The sequence below is a fragment of the Camelina sativa genome, chromosome 10 (assembly GCF_030686135.1).
Source record: "Camelina sativa cultivar CO46 ecotype springtype chromosome 10, ASM3068613v1".
Lineage (NCBI taxonomy): Eukaryota > Viridiplantae > Streptophyta > Magnoliopsida > Brassicales > Brassicaceae > Camelina > Camelina sativa.
The window spans coordinates 1844712-1852954 of NC_141889.1; the positions used below are offsets into that span (position 1 = coordinate 1844712).

Genomic DNA, 8243 nt, shown 5'->3' on the forward strand with positions numbered 1-8243 from the left:
CTCTACACACTTAGGGCATACGTCTCTGAATTGACTAAACCGGACTATAACCAAGACCGAATAAAAGTGTTGCTACAAAACCGACTACAAGAAAACAAAAACAAAAATTTCATATCCAGTTCGAATATTTCTGACTTCTAAAGACCAAAACCGATAACCATTTATGTCCTTCCTACATAAAAATCTCAATGTATACAAAAATTCAAGAGCACATCATTAAAAAAAGGAAAAGTAAAAACACAATATTCTTTGGTAAAGATGTATTCATATCATATTTCAATATGTCAAAAATAATAAATGTATGTAGGTGGGAAAATCATTTAATGGCAATTCTATTTGGTCAATTTATCATATATATTGAAATGATCATGTTCCCGTTAAGACTTTGAAATTTTTTGATATACTTGAGAGTTGAACTGATCATAACGAGTAACTTCGATATTTTGGGATAATATAAAACATTCGATCGAAATTAAACTACAAAGCATAAACAAAATTAAGTTATTTTATGTCAGAATTTTCATATATATATATATACATCAAATAAATCAAGTGTTGGTGGTCTAGTGGTTTTCTGAAGTTTTAGTTGGGATGTGAATATCCATGAAAATGACTCTACCAGAAAAATAAATCAAGTTTTTTTCAAAGGACAGTTGGGTTAAGCTTCAGAAGAATCAAAATTATTAGACAAAACAAAAATAGGAACGTGAGGTCCATGCAACACAAAATCAATAATGTAAAGTATTCAGATGGATTTCTAGAAAGAAAAATATAAGAAATTTGAAAAAGTTTGAAAAAGGACAGGACACAGATCAAACAGATAATGGTCATCAATGTCAAGCAGACAAGGTATAAACTCAAAGCAACTTGACAGTATGGGCAAGCCAGAGTTTGCACAGACAAATGCTATTTTTTTTCTCTTCATTGTCTTTAAGTCTTTTTATTGAATAATACATACGTTTATTTGGTTTGTATTCTACTGAATATGATATTTGAAAATTATATGTGTCTTCTTGTATTCTATGATAACTGTGTGCGCTTATTGGAATAAATCGCAATAAAAAAGAAGATGAAGAGAAGAGTCAAGATAGAAGAGACATTGTGGCTTTTTTTTTTTTTTGGACAAAGAAGAGACATTGTGGCTTACATGTTCTTCTGCCTTTGAAACAACTCATCTCTCCAAACCCATTTTCAAACACACATTGTCTTTTTTTCAACAATGTAGGATAAAATAAAGAACTATAAAAAGAAAAACAAAAATCTATGTAATAACAAAAGGATTTAATTAAATAATGAGAATTTTAGATTTTCCTTCAAAAATTAGATCATGCACTAAACTAGTAATAATGAATGGTACGAGACAAATGGAACAAATGATATAGATCATGATAACGAAAAGACTTGAAAGCAATAATTCTTATAATCAATTTAGAACGTAACCCCACTCAAATAGAAATTACTGTATACACTAGGTATCATATCATATATTTATGAATTTATGGAAAAAACTGTTTAGCAGAATATTTCATATCGACATCTAAACTAATTAATGTGACTCCTATACTCTTATATGAATTTCACTACGCCATAAACAAGGTGCATTCAACGAAAGTAAACCCCTAATCGAAGCTAGGGTTTCCTATATGGAGGAATTTAATAATGGTTTGGAGAAATGATTTTGTTGATGACCGTTCGGTAAATTATTATTTTGATTGTTTCAGCTGGCTTCGTAGATATTTGACTTGTGAAACAGGGCATTGACGCCATACCCAGAGACGGCCAGACGTATAGTAGAAACAAGATTGGAACCACAAATGGTAAAGGTTAATGTTTGGCCATTATGGTTGATAGACCATGCAAAATTTGCGAATTTACCTTTTTGTGTATTCTATGTAGGTTGATTATATGTTATTTATGTTGTATATTAGTTTTCATGTTACTTGAATAAACATTTTTGGTCATACAGAGATCTATACATAAAACAAATAAAACAAGTTTTAATTATTTTATTTTTTTGATGTTGTGGTAAAATAAATTATATTCTTGTCAAAGTAACTTCTTAATTTAACAATTTGTACAGTGTTTCTAAACAATCATATGTTCCTAACATAGTTAAATATCATTTTTGTAGGATAGAAAGAAAACTACATATATATTGTAAACAAGAACAATAACGTATCCAGTATTTATAAACTACAATCAAATCTCTCGTTCCTAACAGAATTAAAACTTCAACTTTGTATGATGAATAGAAAATTTACATATTGTAAAACAAGAGATGAGAATAACAACTTAGTACTGCTGCTGTACTGATCAGAATGAAAACACTTGATTCAAAAATTAATACAAATAAAAAAAACTAGCTATTCCTCTCAAGAACCAACGGTCAACAATACACGTTGACTTGAGGGAAAAGTCGCCCACCCAAACTAATATACAGAATATTTAGAAAATAAATAGAAACAAGACAGCGAAAATATATAAAAAGGAAAGAAAAATCCCGAGAGTGGTTAATTAAAAAAAAACTGTTAGATATATTAATACAGCCACAAATCTTGAGTCGATGCGTAACGCGATCCTCGCCATTTGCTTCCGTCTTCTTAGCAAAGAGAAGAAAAAAAACCCTAAATAATATATATTTCTTAATTAATTTTTGTTTCTTGACTTTCTTGGTAATATAGCTAGTTTCGATGCTCCGATCTTCCGAGTCTAGAGTGTGACAATGTGTGATCAAACCTTTATATCCTCAAAGGGGAATGATCTCGAGGGAATGACAAATTGAGCTATAATAATCAGATCGACTCCTCTAAACATGTATGTAGAGTTTTATCTAAACATGGAGATGAGAGATCGAAAGACGACTTCATCACAAGGAATTGTGATACCCATCTCGTGCTCAAACCCAAACTCTTCCTCAGCTAGTTGTAGGAGTGTCTGGAACTCATGATGATCTAGCCATGAGATTGGGACCACATAGCGACTTCGGTGTTGACCGACATAGACCGGGAAATGACCTTTTGGCACGTCGTTGAAGTAGCAATTACCTTGATTCTTCTTTCCTAGACTTGAGCACCTCTTCAAGATTTTCTTTAGAGATGCTGCTTGAGATACCGCTGCTTTGTTCGACTTCTTTATCGCCATTTTGAGCTTATTCTGTAGAGAGAGAACTAGACAGCTAGAGAGAAGAGAGAGAGAGAGAAAGTTTGGTATGTTTGAAGAAAGGTGTGGATGTGAAGGTGGTGGGAGAAATATGGAAGGGTATTTAAAGGCACAATGAGAGAGAAAAACTGGAAAATTTTATTAAAAGTATTAAAGAAAAATCATATCTTTTTTTAACATAGATTTTTTAGGTTTACTTATGACTTTTTAGAAGATTTGTGACTAGGTTATATGTATTATATACACAATAACGACTAATTCATGCAGAACCACATGAAGTGTTTTCCTTGGTGATCACATTGAAAGCCGCGTAAGTACGTAACATATATATATATATATATATATATAATACAATTGGCAAACATCTATAACTATTTATTTCATCGATCGAACTCAAAACACTTGTTTATGCGTACATTAAAATCTCATAAAAGTTTAAACAGTTTTTTAATTTATTTATACAGGATGTATGGTTCACTGTAACACCCAACCATTTTCAAGGTTAAGTTTTTTTTACAAGCCCATACCCCAGAGTAGTCAAAAATGGTCTATCAATTTTGTTTTGCATCAATCTCCTATTGAACTCAGTAAAATTGAAAAAAAAAAACAATGCACTTACTTAAGTTTTTCGTATACAACTATATCAAACCATATATCAACGAAAAAAATTCCAATGTGAAAGCAAATATGATCATGTGGGATGTAGGAAAGAGGGCAGTTTTAGAGACAATGCCAGAAGGGGGAGAGAGGGCAAAACTATGCAAAAGAATGCATACAAAATAAATTAGGAGGGTCTTATAAATTACGTAGGGACTATGAACATTAATTACCCTACATTGTCTCCCTTTGGTGTTTTTATTTTAGACACAACTCTACGAATTAATACAAGTAGTGTCTGTTTTCTCTTCACTTGTTATGAACTGTTCTTCAGATTTTGTCTCTACTGAAACTTCCAATTCTGTTACAACTAATTTATGAATAAATTGATAAATAATATCATGGCCGTTAATCGATTTAGATACCCGTTTGTCATAAATTGAGTCCGTTGCAAAAGGATTACGGACGAAGTATAAAGATATGTGAAGCAAAGTACGTACTTGCAACTCCAAGATCACATGTCTTTTGCTACAACTAGAGTTGCCAACACTTTAATATGCCATTCTTTTTTCTTTTTTTTCTTTTCTTTTTTAATCTACATATTAAGAATTTCAGATGTACAAAATAAACAAAATGGTCGTAGTTAATTCGGTCTTCGGTGGTTTTATATTTTGTCGGTTAAAGTCGATAACCAAATTCACTGAGGACATATTGGTTATTGCGCGTTCATGTAATCACCATCATGTGACAGTATATATAATGACCGACCTAAACTCAAATAATATGTTGGTCACCGTCAAATTACAATTTGTATTACATATAAAATAAGTACCATTCGCAATAATCAGCTGAAATTGATAGATAGTGAAAAGATTAGAAAGGGAATCTTTTTGGGCTCACTTGAAAATTTTATCAAAGAGTTAGAGCTTAATTTAGAACTTACAAACCATACATATGATCACTACATCATGTACAGAAGATTAATTGCATGACAATAATTAAGATGGACAATTAACTAATTTGTTAACTAAAAATATAATTATCTAACAGTTTTCTCGATATAATTAATATATTTATATAGTATGCGTATTGCTTTGCACTTTAAAACTATGTACGTTTATTATAATTATATGGGGAAATATGTAGCAATATAATAGATCTTGTCCCCATGTGAAAATTTGAAATTAAAAACAAATGCTTAGGTTGTAACCTAATCTTTTGTTTAATTGATGGTATCAAATCCATGCAAGTTCCCATCTCATTCCTCCGATGCCTTGTGATCCACGTACTTCTTTCCCTATTCAACCTTCTTATTTTTCTTTTCTTTTTCTCTCTTTTTTTTTCCCCATTCATTTCAATGTGATGAATCAGTCAACATCATCAAAAGATTTCACATTTGGCTTTGTGATAATTCCAACCGAATTAATAGCAAATTTTCCGTGGTAGAAACCCCATATCGTGTATAACTTGATAGCCAAAAAAGAGAATTTTTAGTTTCACTGAAAATGACTTTCTGGCTGTATCTACAATACTATCTAATTCGTCTAGTCAGTATTTTTTTTTTGTTTGTTTAATCAGGTGAATTCACAATTACTGCAAAAATTATTGGTTCTCAATAGTTGTAAAACCTCTACATTCTACAGTACGTTAGACCTAACAATGGTGAGATGGCGTACGTGAATTCACTGGAATCAAGCTCTAACTTGTTTATTCCGTCGATTCAATCCCCATGTGTAATGCCTCCTTTTGTTCGGCTCTGGCTTCCAACCCGTAAATTTAACTATCTAACGAGACTGTTCCCTTAGTCGAGAAGTTTTATAATCAATAAATTTCAAGTACAACATCTTAGGGTTTCTATAATCAAGAAGCGTCAGCTACTAGCCAAGACTGTTTTAAGATTTGCTTAATGTAAAGTAAACCTTTTAAGATTTGTTTTGTTTTTATAAAGATATCAGCATCTTTCAAGATATAACGACAAATAGAAAGAAATAAGAGAGAAGATTGTTTTGTCGACAAAGAAGAAAAACGATTAAGATCAGTTTGGCTTCAACCGTTACATTTAATAGGGGCGGGGATATATAATTGAATATGTAGTAAATCTTCTTAAAACCATATACATTAAAAACGATAAAATTGACACTGTTTGTGGAAAGGGAAAAGAGCAGAAAGTTAAAAACTAAAATCCAAGACGTGGAAGATGTGATTTGTCGTATATATAGGGTAATATATAATTTGAAGAAAGCAAAACAAAAATAAGAGATGGTGTGTGTGGGGACAAACAAAGGAGAAGAGGACAGTGAGAGAATCAGGTGGAAGCGAAAGGAACCAACAACACTTGGCTGTCCTGAATTGGCGCTTGTGTTGTGGTTATAACTTGTAGACATGATCCCTCACGCTCTTCATTACCCCCACAACCCCAATTCATCATCTTAACCAACTTTTCCACGATAATAACTCGCTGGATTTTAACCCAAATTACACCATGTTTTCATTCAAAAAAAAAAAAAAAAAAAAAAAACAAATTACACCATGTCCTGTTCAGTATTGATTTTGGTATATTCGTTTTTTAGTTGCAAAAGTTTATTCTATTAGACTAGTTTGATATTTTTTCTTCTTTTCTCTTATATACATCTTCACATATTAATTTTAAATTGTCGTTTTCAAAAGGAAATATCACATTTGTTATTTTTTTGGTAAAACATATTTTTGAAAATTAGCCTAGACAGAAAGATTGGAGTAAAGTGAATGGTGACAAATATCAATAAACAAATGACTATTTTATTATTTTGTGGGATAAAATTCTGTTTGCCTTCGGAATTTTCCTACATTATGTATTATCATAATATAAATTGTTTGTCTCCTTGTCTTTATTCATTTTTAACTTTGACATTCGATATACGAAAGGCAAACGCAAAATTTTCATATGAAACAGTCATGCCAAAAAGCTGAATTATGTGATCTTGAACCTGGATTCTTGTCTAAACCTAGATTGAAGTATATATATGCTTTTTGGAAAACTACTAATAACAATAGTTTTTGTACCTAAGAGCTAAGACAATTACATGTCTACAACAAAAATAATACACTCAACCCACTATAGTACAAAAGAGATAGATTTTGCAAGGTAGGTATGATGTGATGTAGTTAGAAGGCAAAGTCACCTATCAGTTTTCGGCTTTAGAATCAATTTTATTTTTTTTCCTCATTTTTTCTCCAAATTCAGAAGCCACAAAAGGGACGGTTCCTAACGACAAATATACATAAAGATTAGAATTTTAGAGTTATTCTGAAAGAGCATTTTTCCCAATTTCCCTACGAATTAAATTTCCAATTCAAAAAGCTATAAAAGGGACAGCTCCTTACGACAAAATGCATAAAAGAAAGGGATAAGTAATTTTTAAAAAAATTTTCTTTCTTTTTCCAACTTCCTTACAAATACAATTTCCAATTCACAAACTATTAAAAGGACAGCTCCTAACGACAAAATGCATAAAAGTATATTGATATGAAGATATTTTTTAAAGATTTTTTTCAAAATTTTCTTACACATTAATTTCCACTTCGATACAAAATGCATTGAAATTCAGATATTATTAAATAGTTTTTTTTTTCCAATAAATATCATGAAAACTAATTTTCACTCCAATACAAAATTTTATTAAAAATTCAGATATTAGTTTCCAATCCAAAGGGACCACTTTTAAAAAGAAAATAGATTTTCAAGAATATACACATGTGAATAATGCCTCAACCACCATCAATACAAGAAATTAACTTAGAAAATATATTTAGATGTTAATAAACAAATATATAATTTTTTTTTTTTTTTGGCAACAACCAAATATAGAAATATATGTCTGCTAAATCCACAGAATTAGATCTAAAGAGAGAGTCACAAAAGAGTTGCTCATATCCCTAAACTGTGTAGGATCCATGTCTGCAAAAATCTATGACTCTCCCATGTGGCACTTATTCTTCCAACAACAACTCAGCAAAGTCGGAGAGCACCATATAGTACAGGAGGCAATAACTGTCGATGTCACGATGGTGGAAGAATTTAATCCTATCTACTTGTTTCTGCCACTGATTTCTCTTCTATACAAATGAAAATAACATGATTGACTCGACGACCATTAATTGAACAGTCAGTTTTAATAATTTGCCACAAAAAGAAGATATGCACAACGTCTTTCAAAAGATACAAGTTAAAAACTTCTTGACCAATTGACATCCTTGACAGGTATGCACAACTTCTTGCATTTGAAACAGTCCAGGCTGAAAAAGTTGGATTATGTGATCTTATAACTGGATCCTTGTTTAAACTAATTGAAATATATATATATATATATATATATATATGTATGATTTGGAAACTACTCATATCATATTTTCAGAAATTCATTGTAGGATCTTTCCTTACAGCATGGAGATCCAGAGTGTGATGCTTGTAACATAATCTCACAATCCATGCAAGTTTGGAGACGATA

General features: G+C 31.1%; 1 pseudogene across 1 annotated transcript; it reads right to left on the bottom strand.

Annotated features, from left to right (window-relative positions):
• Positions 1 to 2310: 2310 nt before the first annotated feature.
• Positions 2311 to 3226, bottom strand: LOC104716516 (protein SMALL AUXIN UP-REGULATED RNA 9 pseudogene; annotated as a pseudogene). Its single transcript, XR_015568884.1, has one exon. The product of XR_015568884.1 is annotated as a protein SMALL AUXIN UP-REGULATED RNA 9 pseudogene (transcript).
• Between the last annotated feature and the right edge of the window lie 5017 nt (positions 3227 to 8243).